The sequence below is a fragment of the Stegodyphus dumicola genome, chromosome 4 (genome assembly GCF_044657685.1).
Source record: "Stegodyphus dumicola isolate Sdum_Otavi_A_Nest chromosome 4, ASM4465768v1".
NCBI lineage: Eukaryota > Metazoa > Arthropoda > Arachnida > Araneae > Eresidae > Stegodyphus > Stegodyphus dumicola.
In genome coordinates this window covers 146137533-146155319 of record NC_140771.1, presented here as the reverse complement: position 1 = coordinate 146155319, position 17787 = coordinate 146137533, and the positions used below count along the sequence as shown (strand labels likewise).

The 17787-nt window shown below is 33.5% G+C and overlaps 1 protein-coding gene across 3 annotated transcripts in view; it reads right to left on the bottom strand.

Annotated features, from left to right (window-relative positions):
* Positions 1 to 17787, bottom strand: part of LOC118183588 (inactive tyrosine-protein kinase RYK-like) — a 664551-nt gene that overhangs the window by 81101 nt on the left and 565663 nt on the right. The gene's annotated exons all lie outside the window — the stretch shown is intronic.

Below are 17787 nucleotides of genomic sequence, written 5' to 3'. Positions count from 1 at the left end.
TTGGCTTAGCTTTCTTACACACACCACACACACACACACACACACACACACAAAAAAAAAAAAAAAAAATTAACGTGCATATAATGACACAGATAAAAACTATGTTACAAATTATATAAATAGAAAACATTTTACAATGCAAAAAACATAAACAGAAAAATTCAAACTAGTCTCTGTTAAAGAATTTAAAGAGACATTCCTGTAAAAAAACTTAAAAAAGGAGTGTCTCGAAACACTCTGTTGAAAAACAGTAAAGAAAAATGTAAATAAAATAGTCTGGGTTTAAGTAAGGGAATGCTAATAAAAAGAAAAATTTGAATAATTAATCTGTAATAAGAGTAGAAGTGGCTTCAGATAAAACGGAAGTCGACCTGGAACGAAGCAGTTTGCTAAAGTGAAAACATAAGAGAACAAAAACCCCATGATTAAAAAAAAAATTTCTTTTTCAATTTCAAAATGAAAGGTTAAAACAAAAAAAGTAAAGCATTAAAGAGCTAAGTAGAAGTGAAATTACATAAATACAAATGAAAACAGTCAGGTAACAGAAAAAGTAATATGAGTAAAGAAGACTATTAAGATGGATTGACAGTTCATACATCGAATAAATATATCAGGGTGTTAAATGATATCATTAATTCAAAGAGAATAAAAAATGAAAAAATGCTATATGTTACAAATTTTGTTTGCTATATAATATATGATTTATCCATTCGATTTAAAAAATGACTGGGGACAAGCACAAGAAACACGATATTAAATGCTAATATTTTCTCGTGATTTCTCATTCTTACAGAATGATTAAGAAATTTCAATTAAAAAATATTATTAAATATGCATATGCGTTAAACAATGTCAAAACTGATTTTCTGTATTGAAATGCGTAGAAACATGTTACCTATTTCTTTTCCGAAGTTAACCTAAATAAAAATTACATGATGTTATCAACTTAATACATTCTCCTTTCGTGTCTTTCACATTTAGGAGATTTCTGTAAGAGATTATAAATTACGTCAGTTAATTCTTATTTTTCATAACTGTTTCTTAATTATACTTTCATATTTAAAAATATTGTTTCATTTGATAAATCAAAACTCATTCACTGCTCAAGCAGAGTTTTAAAAATATACTTTTATCATTGCGTGTTGAAATTTCTTGAACAGCAGAAATATTTAAATTTGGAAACTACCTATATGTAGCTTGATATGTATGTATACCTTATGCAAAAAAAAAAAAACCTTTAAACTAAGCAACATTTGTCTGGCTGATATTTATTTGTTTATCGTAAGATATTAAGGACATATTAAGGAAGTATTTTTCAATATTTATTTTCTTTCATATGAAAAAAAAAAAAAAAAAAAAGTAGATCTGAAGCAGAATAATAAAACTTACGGCAGAATTTAAACTAACTTTCACGGAAGCGAAAATATTTAAAGCAAAATAAAGTGACAAATGCTGTATAAGGTATTTTCCCCTTTTCCGACTGCTTTCGTGGTGTAATTGGAAGCCTGCTCGAAGCCTATCTGAGAGGTCCAGCGTTCGAGTCTAGGCGAGGGCACTGCACATTTTTCACGTCTCCTGCTTACAAAAAAAAAAAAAAAAAACACTAATGATTCGACAACTGATTTGTAGATTTAAAAAAAGCTATATTTTAAATAATTTTGCAACGACATTCTGAAGTAAGTAATAATTTGATTTTAAATATTTTTAATATTATTCCGAAATTTAAGAAAAATTGCACTGCTGTGTAATAAAACAAAAATATAACGTTAAACAAGTGAAAGGGTTTAGTCTTTGCTAATATGGGTGTGCTGGTTGTTTCCATATCATAGTCTGACTATATAAAGAAATACTGTTGAGCAACTGGCGATTCTGGAGTAAAATTTGTGGGAATACGCACAGAAAAATCCTCGATAAGATGAAGAAACGTAAATTTTAATTGTAGATTTAAATAGCGCTCCCATAAATCCTGCAGGTCAAGGAGAGCAGTAACTTAAAGCACGAAAAATATAGGAAATTTGGGAGCAAAAAAGCAAAGATGTTATCATTTGCTTTCTGGCACACTCTAACGTAGTTTTGTTAATGATTTTAATTGAAGTTAAATACAAAAATGTATGGGAATATAATATAAAAATATGAGTACATAAAACCTACGGAGTTTAGAAACACAGGTCCTCACGTATGAAGGCTATATCAGACGTAAACAAAAGCGGTGCAGCATCAAAACAAACATTAAAACAACCTGAAGAGTTCAGATTGGATAATGTATTATACATAGTATGTTGTTTGTTTTTTATGCATAGACATATGGAAAAGATCGACATATAAAGTTTGGAATGACCATAATGCGGCGAGAACCTACTCATCAAACAACAGACTGTTTTTTTTTTTTTTTTTAGTCTCAACGATTTGTAAGGGATATAGCAAAGAGAGACAGAGAGATTACTTGGATCTACTTTCAGCTAGGTGCCCGATTTCGCACGGTCCCGATGTACCCATATATAACCTCCAGAATGGTTCAACTTGGACACATACGATGAAGATGCTACAGAGCAGCCCTCGACATCTCAAGGTCCAGAATTTTCCGCACCGTTAGCTGCTAATGGATCAGGAAAATGACATAGGCCGAATAGATAACTTTATCAGGGACTTAGAACTTCAAAACTATAAAGCTAAATCATTGACCTGACGGCTGTAACAGTAGGATCACTTGGCAGGTGGTGGGAAGTAACAGCTTCCCGCTATGAACAGAAAGAATCTCTGTCCATTTTTCTAACGAAAGGGTAATTGCCTGTATGCCATGACATTGAAGGTCTTTTTGCACTGATGAACGTATCAAATAGGACAGAAATTTTATAAATTCTTCCAATTTCTCTCTGAAAGTAGTTTTACTACATAACAGTAAGGTTCTATCTTCATTGGTTAAGTAAAAGTGAGGTTTTGCCTGTTGCCTATGCAGTTGATCTTAAGGAAATTTATGAGAACATGAAAGAAATTTTTCGATATCTGGAATATGATAGGTTTACATGGAAAATTTACTGTAACTTTAAAAGTCGGTGCAATTTTGCTGGGTTTAAAAAGAGCTATATAAAATATTCTTCCGTGAGTGCGACAGTCGTGCCAGGGATTTAGATTACAAAAAGAAGAACTAGCCTTCATATATGTCTTTTGTACCTAGTATGAAAAATGCTACTTCACAACTCTTAACAAAGGTATTGTTTCCTCCACTTTGTATCAAACTTAATGGTACAGTATAAAAATGAACCGGCATTTAAATACTTATACAGCAAATTTATACTCATATAATTTTGGATAAGTTAAAAGAAAATATATTTCCTTGAACTTCAGTTATGAGATTTGCCACGTGAATCTGATTTCGAACTGAAATTTAGTGATGGTGAACAAACAGCATAAGTGTGTCAGGAATTTTGAGTGAACAAAAGAGAAGAGAATTAAGAGCAAATAATGCAGATTCTTGTAACCACGTATGTAATTACTGGATGAAAAATGTTACTGAATGTACTTGCTATCCATTCTTATTTGAATTTCTTTATTGACAATTGTGGTAATTTAGTAGCGTTTATATTTATTTTAACTAACATTTATTTTAAGTTTAAACTATCTTTCCTGTCAAGCCTTACTTTCCCCTGGAATTGCCAATGCCAGAGTATGTAAATTTTAGTAGCACGCGCAAAGTATTCAAATTGTTAGTGGAAGTAATCTGAGTTAAATAGAAGGGAAACGAGTTCGATAGTGTGCTTTCTTGCTTCACGAGCGTGGAGGTGGCTAGGTAGAAATTGAAGAACCACGCGTTTCGGCCTGTGTGCGTGCCTCGGCAGATAGTTGAATCTTTCAACTTAATATTTAGAAGTTTGCTGAAATATCAGCGGTATCTTAGAACGCGGTTAGATTAGTTACGTTTAGAGAGCCTCGTAGGTAGTATGTTATTATTCATTTTTAGTTTCTCATTTTTATTTTACCGCCGGTTCGGCGTAGTTTGTGAGCGTCAAGAGCACGCATCTGTAATTTCTAAAGTTGAATAAAAAGGGATTTAAACCCTTCTCAAGACTTTGTGTACTTTCCAGTTAATAGCAGTCACCACTATTGTTGCGTGCAGGTTGGGGCCGCGCAACAATACATTGGCGCCCGAACACTTGTCGAAACTGGATGGCCGCAAAATGGATGGAAGCCTCGGGACAAGTCCAACAACAAGAAATGGCAAGCCAATTGGAAGGATTTGAATACCTGGTCCAGACGATGAGAGCGTCAATCAAGCCAAACATCAATTTCGACGGAAAAAATTCGGTGGCGATATTTCTAGAAGGCCTCGAAAACCATTTCCAGCTACACCCTGTGCCTGAAAGACAAAAAGTTGCCACTGCCAAATCTGCACTAAGAGGACAGGCCGCGCTATGGTGGAAGAATATATGTAAATTTTTATTAGGGGAATTCGGTGGCCAAACATATACATTTGAAAAATTTAAAAAAATCCTTATTAAAGACCTTCCCCGTAGTGAAAGACCGAGCAAGGCTAGAAGCCGAACTATATAGTTTTTATCAATGGGATATAGAAGAGTTGACGGACTTTATTCTGCGAAAAATTAAGCTGACGGATATGCTGTATGAGAAGAAACCCGAAGCGGAGGTTATTGAAATAATCTTACCAAGATTGCTACCTGCTGTTCAAGATTACTTCGAAATTAGAAACCCAAGCACATTGCAGGAGCTCTTCGAATTGGCGGTCAAGTTCCAAAATCGCAGAATAGCGGAAAAGCAAGAGGGGCATCGTATTCTCAAGGTCTCCGTAGGCAATCTTCAAATGAGCAGACCAGAAACGCAAATCGCTCTTATGGGGGAAAGAGCTATCAAGCTAACTCATCGAAGCTCGAAGGTCAAGGCCCAAAAAGGAAATTTGAAAACAACCGTCCGCGTACCCAGAAGGCAGAAGTTGAAAGGAAAGCTTTAAACGAGTAGAGGGGCCTGTAAAAGCGAGGGTCCAGACCCCGGAAGTTTCGAAAAAACCCTCAAGAAGATACTTAAATACGGTCGTCGTAAAAAACTCACTATTGCCGATTATACAAGTCCTGGTTGGCGATGTACCAGTAGAAGCCCTCATCGATACAGGAGCAGAAGGTAATTTTATGAGTGATACTTTTTAAGAAGAATTTTAATAGGTTACGATTATTTAAAAATAAAAACACAGAAATCATAGCAGCGCAGGGACAAACTTGTGAATGTATTGGAAAATTATCTTTAAAAATACAGGTTCAAAACGAAAGCCTTAAAGTATTAATTTTTGTAGTAAAAAACTTGCAAAGTCCATTTATTTTATGTATGGAGTTTTTAAAAGCCGCGAAGGCCAAACTCAATTTTCAGGAAAGTTCTATTGTGCTGGAGATGAATCGGAGGGTGGTGGAGCCAGTGGAACAACCGCAAGTCGACCTTAGCCATTTGAATGACTATGAAAGCCAAGCCATCCAGCAAGTGGTGAGTACTTTTTCAAATTTGTTTTCAGAACGGCCTGGTAGTTGTCAAATTGTTACGCATGATATACAGTTAACTGCCGACAAACCCTGTACGACTAAACCTTACCGCTATGATAAACAGAAAGAACAAATCATCGAAGAACACATCCAGGAAATGTTAAAGAACCAGATAATAACGCCCATAAATAGTGAGTACGCGAGTCCAGTCGTACTATATAGGAAAAAGAACGAGTTTCCTCCTTCGGATAAAAGGGATTGGAGGTTTGCTATCGATTACAGAAAACTTAATAGTGTTACTAAATTCCCAGTTTACCCTTTGCCGGTTATAGAGGAAATTATTAGAAAGATTAAATCTACGGGATACATGACTACGTTGGACTTAACGTCTGGCTACTATCAAATAGCTATGAGACCCGAAGACATACATAAAACCGCGTTCATAATAAAATCGGGCACTTATGCATTTTTACGCATGCCCTTTGGGTTGTGTGGGGCCCCGTCAACATTCCAGAGAGCTATGGACATTGTTCTAAAGCCTGTCCTAGGAAAATCGACTTTAATCTATCTAGATGATATAATTATAACGAGTAGTACGTTGGAACAACATATTAAAGACCTAGAAGAAGTTTTTAAATTATTAAAAGAGGCCGGTCTTACAATTAACGCCTCAAAATGCAAATTCGCAACTAAAGAACTTAAATATCTGGGTTATAAAATTTCGCAAAAGGGTACAGAAACTCAAGATTCAAAAATAAAAGCCATCAAGAATTTCCCACCTCCCAACACCGCCAAGAAACTTTCTTCTTTCCTTGGGTTATGTTCTTATTATCGGTCATTCATAAAAGATTTTGCTAATATTGTGAACCCTTGTTAGTAATTAAAAGAAAGAAAAGTTAATTCACGTGGACAGCGGAAGCAAATACCGCATTTGAAAGGTTAAAAGAAGCGCTCATCAATGCCCCTGTTTTGAAATTCCCGGAAGGGGACGAAAACCTGGAAATTGCAGCAGATGTGTCGGACTATGCGGTGGGTGCGGTTCTTATGCAAAATAGCCATCCTCTGGCATTTTTTAGTAAAACGTTGCATCAGACACAAAGGAATTATACAGCTACAGAGAGAGAAACATTAGCCGTATTAATGGCTGTACAAAAATTTCGAGTTTATTTCGGCAAAGCGCCAGTAACAGTCTTTTCGGATCATGCGGCTGTTGGTAGACTTTACTCGGGGAAAAACCTAACGCCCAGGTTAATAAGATGGGCTTTAAAACTCCAAGAATATAATCTAATAATAAAATATAAACCAGGTAAGGAAAACAATGTAGCTGACGCACTTTCTCGTATAAAACTGGACGATGAAGGTAATGAACTTAAATGTGCTGTGTTGACTTCAAAAATTTTAGATTCTAGAGATACAATTATCGCTGAACTGAAAGCTGATCCTGAATTTGGAAGTATCTATGCATATTTGAAAGACCCCGAAAGCTTTGAACATACAGATATCGATGCGATAAGAAATAGAGCAGAAAACTATGAAATAATAGATAATTTATTATTTTATACGAAAACAACAAACGAAAATCTCGAGTACAAACCAGTCATCCCAGCCTCGCTTCGATTAAGCATTTTGAAGGAATTACACGACGCGAAATCAGCGTGTCATTTAGGGGTCAGAAAGACTTTAAAAAGGGTACGCGAGGCGGTATATTTCCCGCAATTATACAAAATAGTAACTGTGTATGTCAGGTCCTGCAATCAATGTCAGTTAATAAATGATATTAATTACAGCCCAGCCGGGTTCTTAAATAGCATTCGCGCTACATTTCCGAATGAAATTTTAGGCATAGATTTTCTTGGTCCTTTCCCCCAGAGTGAGTTAAATAAAAATCGTTTTCTTTTAGTAATTGTAGATCATTTTTCAAAATGGACAGAAATTGTTCCACTTAAACGCGCGTCAGCTAAAATAGTCGCAGATGCATTCTTACACAGATACATTTTAAAATACGTTGCACCCATAAAAGTCATTAGCGATAACGGTAAACAATTCGTTAGCCAAATATTTGAAAACATTTGCACTGGCATACGCCTTATCAAAATGGTTCCGTATAGACCACAGGCAAACATCGCAGAAAGAGTTAATAAAAATATTGTAAAAATAATTCGAAGTTATGTTAGCACACATCACAAGCACTGGGATGGCTACATAAATGAGTTAGCTTATGCTTTAAGAACGGTAAATCACGATACTACGGGAAAAACTCCAGCAGAATTATTTTTAGGACGGAACTTAATTACGTCATTAGATAAATTATTCTTTGTGCAACAAAGAGAGCAAGAATTTAAACAAAAAGATGTGCAAAAACTCATTGACCAGGCGGTTAAAAGCTCGGATACGGCAAGAAATAGACAAAAATTGTACTATGATAGAAAACGCCGTGAAGCAGATTTTAAAGTTGGAGATAAAGTGTTGAAGCGGAAATTTTCTTTATCAAGTGCCCCAGACAATTTTACTGCAAAGTTAGCTCCAAAATTTGAAGGCCCCTATGTAATTCAGGAAATCAAGGAGTCGTATTGTACCTTAAGAACGAGAGAGGGGAAATCTGTAAAGGAAGTCCCGATCAGGTGAAAAAAATATTATAATCAAAATGATTTTGAAATCCTTAAAAGTTTCTTGCAGGACTCAAGCGTAAAAGAAGTGGAAGGTCAAGAAGTAACGTCACCCGCTCCACCACCCAAGAAGCAGAGAACTGAAGAGAAACTTAGCCCTTCTACAAGTCATGCGACGGTACCGAAAAGAAGAAATGAAAACGTTCAGAATCCAGCATTTAAGAAATACAAGAAAGCTACGCCGCCGTGTAAAGAATCTTTGTTAAAGAGGAAAAGACCAGTTACAACGTATCGCAGTAGAAATTCTGCATCGAGGAAAACACTTCCAGGGCCAGATAGTCAGGAGCAAACAAGGCCGCCGTTCCCGAGAACGAAAAGACAGCAGGAGGAACGAAAAGACCACCACCAACAGAAGAAATTCAAGCACGATTCCAGACCGGAGGACGCCAAGACCAGCCGTCCAGGGCAAAACGGAAAAGACAGCAACCCGACGACTACCACTCCAAAAGGCCGGCATTCAGAGGGCGAAAAAGAAAAATCAACATGGACGAAACTCGAAGGACACAAAGGAGACGACTGACTTCGATGAATTCCATATCGTGGGAGCAGTTCTGCCAGAAGAGGATGTCGGAGTTCCAATCATCGAAAACTCAAAGATAAGTTAAAATCTTCTATAAATTTTTCTTTTGATCCGAAATGTTATGCGTAAATATGAAGTTCTATGTTTTGACGGAAGTCAATTTGTCTCGGTTGAGACTTAGTTTTGTTTTACTTTATTTAGCTAAGGCAAAAGTATTATTTTCTTTAAGTATAAAATCTAAGAACAAGCAGTTTCTGTTGGTCGAAAGACTAATTCTGTTATGTTAAAGCCAAAATTTGGTCGAAGATAAAATAACTTCGTATTCATGTATTAACGAGAAATTTAGTTTCAGTGCCGCCAGCTTGGCGAAGAATGCGTGAAGTAAAAATTTTATTTTTCTCTTATTCATTTTATGGTAAATTGTAAAAATCATATGTATTAGAATTTTGTAAATATACGTAAATACTTGAAAGTTATGTAAAAGTAGAATTTAGTTTAGAAGCATAAAATTTTAGATGCTAAAAGTGAATACTCGAAAGAAATGAATTAAGGTTTAAGTATTAAAAAGCAGATAAAATCATGCTTTAGAGCGAAAGCCTGCATATCTAAAGATAAATGAGGGGGAATTTAGAATGAGTGTGTTTTGTAGGTTTCTCCACCTACACTTGAATTTTAAGAATGTTAAAATAGCTCATCGAGTTTTAGAATGTCGAGTAAAGTGTGTCTATTTGGTCGCTGGATTCTAACAAATCATTGTGGTTAGGGGAAGTGTTGCAATACTAAAACACGAATATTCCCGTTTGACACCACACATGGTGGAGAGCCAGGGTAAAGTTAAATTCATGTTTGAATACTTGAATGAATGTGAATTAAGCAGTAAGTAAGGAAAATAAATCGATCAAAAACAAAAACTTTATTCAGTGTCAAGAAAGTGTAAATTATAATGTATTTAGAAAGATACTGATACTTATTCCTTCCAGATGCTGGAAGGAAGAGAACAGATTGATTGCTGAAGTCCAGGAAAGGTTGCTGTAAGAAGAGAGGGTAAAATAATTGTCTACAGAAATTTATTCTAACTTTTGTGAGAAAACAGTTTTTTTTTTTTTTTTTTATGTAAACGAGGCTCTTAAATTTTAGTTCAGAATATGGAAACTCTTCAACAGGTCGTTTCTAGGACCTGCTTCCAAGTTTACGAAATTCTGGAAGCGGCAAATGTAAGGTTATATTTATTTTAATTAACATTTATTTTAAGTTTAAACTATCTTTCCTGTCAAGCCTTACTTTCCCCTGGAATTGCCAATGCCAGAGTATGTAAATTTTAGTAGAACGCGCAAAGTATTCAAATTGTCAGCGGAAGTAATCTGAGTTAAATAGAAGGGAAACGAGTTCGATAGTGTGCTTTCTTGCTTCACGAGCGTGGAGGTGGCTAGGTAGAAATTGAAGAACCACGCGTTTCGGCCTGTGTGCGTGCCTCGCCAGATAGTTGAATCTTTCAACTTAATATTCAGAAGTTTGCTGAAATATCAGCGGTATCTTAGAACGCGGTTAGGTTAGTTACGTTTAGAGAGCATCGTAGGTAGTAACTTGTTATTATTCATTTTTAGTTTCTTATTTTTATTTTACCGCCGGGTCGGCGTAGTTTGTGAGCGTCAAGAGCACGCATCTGTAATTTCTAAAGTTGAATAAAAAGGGATTTAAACCCTTCTCAAGACTTTGTGTACTTTCCAGTTAATAGCAGTCACCACTATTGTTGCGTGCAGGTTGGGGCCGCGCAACATTACAACAGAACAAAAGGAGTACATCTGTGGAAAAGTGTAATTAAAATAATCATACTTTCGAATGAATTTTAAGTAAAACGCTGATTTCATCGTTTTCCAATCAGATGTGTGAAACATAAATTCTTACATTCCCATATTGGAACCAAAAGTACCTCTTCTATTGTAGACTCGCGACTTTGCACCACCCGGTTTATCTCCAGCAAAGTTATTTTCTGAGAACAATTAGCTTTACATTGTCAGAGTCTCCTTCTCTCCAACAGGGCTAATTTGTATTCTGTGCATTTTTACACAGCTTCGGTTAAAGGTGAAAGAATCATGTGATAGCCATGCAAGCATCTTCAACATGATCGTATTTATGACAAAAACAACAGCAGGAGTTCCAAACATCTTGACTCCTGTCTTTTTTTCTCATCCGAATGGACGCTCATAACGTTCGCCTACTGTTTCAGAGATTTATGATGAGGAAACTTTCCTTCAAGAACCGGTTGGAACCTTCTGAAAAGAGCACATGAGGGGCCGCTTCTCATGATACAGTTTCAAAGAGTTGTATCACAAGAATTCCAAGAGTTCTGGTGTAGTAAATCAGTAATAATAATTTTCTTTCGCAATTACGAAGATATTTCTATTATTTAATCTGCACTGAATTTATAGTAAGGAATACTTTGCTTGTTAACACAGCGCATACTTTTATACTGTGCTGTCTTAAGTGACTCTCAATATTTTCCGCTTAGTTAGGTAACTAATTATTATCTAGCTATCGATGACCGCCATAACTCGAAAGGGAAATGACATAAGATCTTCTAACTGAAAAATAGCTGTTAACTGTGCTGCTTGGTTGGATAATTGATTGAGGTAAAGCAAGTGATGACTAACAGAAATTGTGTAGGACATTCATAGGACATAAATTGTGTAGAATCATAGGACTGAAACTGTGTAGGGAAACCACGCCTTTAATAGTAAAATAGCAGCTGAATTGTGATCTCTGAAGATACATAGCAAGCTATCTGATACTTTCATCAGTCCGGGTTAAATCAATAAAATTTATTCGTCAGCCGATATTTTGCGACATACTGAAAGCCTTAGATTGTATTATGAAATTTTTGAATTTAAACCCTTTCATTTTCAACTCTACATTTTCTACAGTAAAATTATAATCAGTTTAATGAATGCCTTGTCTAAATGTCTGATAATGAATGCCTTGTCTAAAGATTATAATTTTTTTTCGTAAACTATACAGTTTATCATTAAATTTTAAATTTTAATATTTTTTTCAAGCAATTTTTTTCATTCTTAACATATTTTAATTTCAGAATTTTATAATGTAAACTTACTCAAACATTAAGTTTTCGCACATGAAAATTCAGCTATGCCTTCGCCAGGGTTCCAGCCACGGATCTCTCCGTACCAACTGGGTGTGCTAACACTTACACTACGACAGTACACACCAGAAATGAAGATAATTCCTTACATTCTTCACAACTTAGGAGGAACTGGAGAGAGGCACGAAACCCAGTCGATAAAATTAGACGGTGGCGAATTATCATTAATCAAATTTTAGGTTAAGTATTACTATAGGGACGTTACATTTTTCGGAACAGGAAACATCATAAAATTTCAGCTATGTTGTAAAGTTTGGATTCCAACTATGATCTCTCAGTCGGTAACTAAATATGATGTCACTTACACTGTGAGAGCCCACAACAGGAAATGTGGTAATTCTTTATAACTTGTGTTATCTATTGTGTTTTAAAATGCCACCGAAATACATAGGATTTTTTCGAATTTTAAAGTTTGATTAAAATCTTTATTTACTTCATTATTTTTTATACAGTCCATTACTTTATATAAATGTATTTGTATTTACTACTTTATTATATTAGTAAAATCTCCCACAATATTTCTTTGTGAGTTGCGTTAACGGATTGTGCTTTGTGTATTATATTCTGCATGCTTTTTCTAATTTTTTACATGAGTAGTAAGCAATAACAACATCTGAAGTGGAACCAAATTAAACTTAATTGGAATAGTCTTTTAAATTCTTAATTTTAATTGCTTGTATCTCCTCTTCGGGGCTTCATATTGCATCCTGCCATATCACTTTTTCCCTGCAGTCACTGAAATGAGAAATCTTTTGCCCAATCGATGCTCAGGATTAAAACAAAAGCTTTCCGACTTTATAAATACTACTGCAACTATGTATCATTCTTTTGCCTGCTTGCTCTGCCAAGAAAAGTGAGGTCTCTTTGCTAAGCTTCTTTTTCTGTTAGCTAAAATATAAACTGCGTATATATAGAAATTGCGGAGCGCGTTTGGCACCCCTAGTATGACACAAATTTCAGTGAAAATGTTTTTCTGAATAATTGTTCCTGTTCAAAATAAACATGATGTTTTCATGTTTCAAAGTCATCATGCCAGTTCTGATTTTCACTCCAGTCAGATCTACGCAGCAGTTTTTCTCGGCCATGACTAAAAAGTGAAATTGTTTCATCTTCCGCAAAAACTACATATATATATATATATATATATATATATATATATATATATAATTTATTTCCTAAACCGTATTGATTAATTGATTATATTATCTCCTAAGTTTAATTAAAGTAGAATTATTTTAAAAGTGTGCATCCATACTGGTAAGTTATATTTTGAAAGATGTTTTGAAGTAATTTGAAAGCAAAATGTTAATAATGTTTTAACGGGGACTGGAGTTAAATCATCACGAAGAATAATATTACAATTGTAAAAGTAAAAATTAAAACATGTAATTATTGTCATTGATCGGAAATTAGTTGACTTTTCAAGGGGAACAAACCAACTCCCGTTCAATGATCAATAATTGATAGAAATACGTAAATATGAAAGTGTTTCGTCTTTACTCGAGTTATAAATTAAAGCCAAACCGGCAATTCTAGTCAGGCCAAATATTTCCGCGAATAGTTGTTACTCAAAGAACTGATTCTCATGAAGCATTTTAGTCAATTCAATTTGGAGTAAAAATCAATTACTGTAGAGAAATCTTGTAAAACTCGAGTAATCGTCCCCGACACTATCATCTTTATGTATTTGAGTACTATATTATTTGTAGAAATTAAACATTGGAAATTGTCATTATGAAATCGAAATCAAAGTAAAGTTGAAATAAACATAGAAGATTATAAAAAAAGATAAATAATGCAAACTTTGCAAAAACAAATCAAAGAGAACATAAAAATAATATAAAAATAATATAAAAATAAAATAGAAAGTAATATAAATAAGATCAGTGAATGTACATGAAGATATAAAGGCCAGAAAGGTATTAAGTAACTTACATTCTTTCTAGTGGGGGAGTTGGCAGTGTGTTCTCTTCGTGTCTGACTCAGAAGTGTAGGGTGTCCGAAAATTCTTAGCGGCAGTAGGGGCTTTGAATTATATCAGTCGGCAAGACTTGGGTGAAGAAATTTATGGTAGTGGGTGGGACTTGGAATTCTTGAGGGATGTATTTTGTGGAGTTCTTATCTGAGAGAGACCGTCTGTTAAGATTTTTTTAAAAATACTAGTGAATGGAAATTAATTAATTTCTGGCTAATTGTCGTGTCGCAATGATTAAGAATTTAAGAAAGGAAAAAGGCATTTTCGCTATCCAAGAGCTAGTAGACAGTCTAAAGGCAGGAAATAGGCCCATTTTTTTAGTAACAGTATATGTCTGAAGACAATTAGCTTTTTTCAATATATACAATTGAGTAATTACACTATATACAAATCTTTCAACTGACAGTCATCCAACTTATACCGCCTTCTCAGGTTTAGGAATAAATTATCATATCCCTATCAGTTAAATGATTTAGAGTGACTATTTAACGCCTGCTCTTTTAAGGCAATGGTTGATAAATTGAAAGGGAATTAGATTATTTTTGAGAATTTTGATAAGGATCAAAATTTCGCGTTGTAAATCTATTGTATCTGTGCATATAGTTTTAATTCGTTGTATTTGATTAATTATAGTATTGTTAATTACTTTTTTGGATATGTTGGAGTTCCAATTTATTAATTTGTTAGTATTGAAATTGAAGTTTCTTGTTTTGTCAAAAAGTAAAATTTTTTTGTAGTTAATGATTTGAAGATCTAGAAAGTCTATGCTATTTTGTGAATTATTAGTTTTATTAAGTTTAAGACAATTCGGATAAATGTCGGAGTTTTCAATTTTACCAAAAGTATTAATTGTAATAAGGTCATCAATAAATCTGTAGGTGTGTTTGTAGTAATTTAACTCTTGTGGTTGTAGATTTTTTTGGAAGTTAAATTCTTTGACAAATAAAAAGATATTACAGATCGAGGTGCTGGAATGTAAGCCCATTGGCAATCCTCTGACTTGTTTAAAAAGTTGATTTTGAAACTTGATGTAGTTATGAAAAAGTGTGCATTTTAGGTAGGTTTTCCATTTGTCAAGAGTCATGATATTGAGTATATTAGGGAAAAGTTTTGGTAGATCAAGTAGACTGGTATAGATTTCTTCTAGAGGAAGTGAGGTATATAAGTTTTCAAAATCATAGCAGTTAATGTTTTGGATGTTAATGGTATGAATGGTATTAATGACAGGAGTGTTATTATGAATGATCCAGCAATAGTTATGATTAGTGTTACAATCATTGAAAATAAATTTACAGATTTTATTAAGTTGAATTGAAAAATAATAGTCTATATTTTTCTTGTAATTATTAGTTCCATTAGCTATAAATCTAAATTTTAATGGTGTTTTATGGAATTTGGGAATCGCATAAAGATTAGTAAATCTGTTGTAGTTTGCATTGAAAGTAATATTGAGTTTCTTATGAAAAGTTTTAATCCTGTTTATTATAGATGTTTCTGTAAGGTTGGCTGATTGATAAGTAGTTGCGTTGAGAAGTTCTTTATGAATAATCTCAGTGTAGAATTGTTTTCATATAATGCTAAAGTTATTAGTTGCTTTATCTATTTTTGTAATAGTAAAAAGCTGTTTTAATTTACTAATATCAGATGTAAGTTGCGACCAGTTCAGTGTACTTTTAAATTTGAGGTGACTGATTTCTGTGGATATGCGTTGAAGAATTTTAGCTTTCCATTTTAAGAAGGTATCTATGGGAAAATTCAGTTGATAGCTTGCTTTAACTATAAATTCGTTGATGTTGTTTTCGAAAGTCTTGTAACAGTAATTTGTAGTCATGTTTCTGACTGGTCTAAATTTTGTACCATAACTCATTAGTGTTTTTAGTTGATGGTTTTGTATGATATTCAGGTTGCCAGTAATTATGTGCTGGTGATGAGAATCTACGTAATTGCTGTAAATTGGTGTCTTACAATGTCATTCTGCAGTTTCATCTATTTCATGGTGGTTAGTAAGCAAGTTGCTTAAGGTCCTTTGATATTTAAATGCAATCATTGGTATACTGTCAACTGCGGGGAAGTAATCTTTACAATCTCTGATGATTCTTGAGAAATGAATATTGTCAAACTGCGGATGCAGAAAATTGACTTTAAAATAAATTTTGCGTTGAGTGAGACTATTAGAGAGTCTGAAAAGACTAAAATCAAGAATCATGTCTTTAATGATTTGTATGTCGTCGTAGCTTTCTTGAATGAATTTTTTTAGTTTGATAAGGAATTTATTAGTACAGGAGTGTAACCAGTTGAGAAGTTTCTTGGGAAAACAGTCTGAGTCAAAAAAACATTTCAATTGTTTTTTCAATGCAAGTGTATCCAAAGTGGATAAAAATCTCACATTATTTTTTATTTTGCTTCCTCTTTTTCCTCTCTGCGTTTTGATGCTGTTGTTTAAATTGTTTAAATTGTTTAAACAACAGCATCAAAACGAGTTTAAATTGGCTGAAAATAGACTTCTTAGAAGTATCTCTATGACTATGTATATAAGTGTTAAGTCCATATGGATAAAGTGAACGTTGTTTTAGTATATAGAGAGATTCCTGAAAAATTCGTGTTTTGTGATTGGGTATTATATCTAGTATCTGAAGTTGAATAGAGTTGAAGTCATGGTGTTTAAAGTGTTCTAATTCTGCTGTATTAAGTTGTGATGGTGTACTTATTTTAATGTTATTTTTTTGTGCGTTGAATTTTTTGATTTGAGCTCTATGGTTATTGATTCGAAAGTTAAGATTGTTTTTAGTCTGTCCTATATATTTAATATGTCAAGTACCGCATGTAATCATGTAAATACAGTTAAATGTTTTTCATAGAAATTGATTTTTGGGTTTACCTGTAGCAGGCATGGCGTTAAATTTTCAAGTTTGTCATCTAGTGGAATGACATTTAGTGATTTCAATATGAGTTAAACTAGCAAGATATAAAAGTAAGGAGGCTGCTAACCTTCAATACAGTAAAGTTTTTGTATAAGAACTTTAAAACTTAAAAAGGTTGGAGATAATATATAAAGTGGGTACATTAGGTAAGAGATAAATAGCGCTAATAGCTGCTATTTAGCATATCAAATGTTGTATGAACTTAAATCCATTTAGTGCGAATACAAGTTATTATTACTTGCGCAATTGCTGCAAAGTTAGTTAATAATAATTTATTTCCTAAACCGTATTGATTAATTGATTATATTATCTCCTAAGTTTAATTAAAGTAGAATTATTTTAAAAGTGTGCATCCATACTGGTAAGTTATATTTTGAAAGATGTTTTGAAGTAATTTGAAAGCAAAATGTTAATAATGTTTTAACGGGGACTGGAGTTAAATCATCACGAAGAATAATATTACAATTGTAAAAGTAAAAATTAAAACATGTAATTATTGTCATTGATCGGAAATTAGTTGACTTTTCAAGGGGAACAAACCAACTCCCGTTCAATGATCAATAATTGATAGAAATACGTAAATATGAAAGTGTTTCGTCTTTACTCGAGTTATAAATTAAAGCCAAACCGGCAATTCTAGTCAGGCCAAATATTTCCGCGAATAGTTGTTACTCAAAGAACTGATTCTCATGAAGCATTTTAGTCAATTCAATTTGGAGTAAAAATCAATTACTGTAGAGAAATCTTGTAAAACTCGAGTAATCGTCCCCGACACTATCATCTTTATGTATTTGAGTACTATATTATTTGTAGAAATTAAACATTGGAAATTGTCATTATGAAATCGAAATCAAAGTAAAGTTGAAATAAACATAGAAGATTATAAAAAAGATAAATAATGCAAACTTTGCAAAAACAAATCAAAGAGAACATAAAAATAATATAAAAATAATATAAAAATAAAATAGAAAATAATATAAATAAGATCAGTGAATTCTTGAGGGATGTATTTTGTGGAGTTCTTATCTGAGAGAGACCGTCTGTTAAGATTTTTTTAACAATACTATA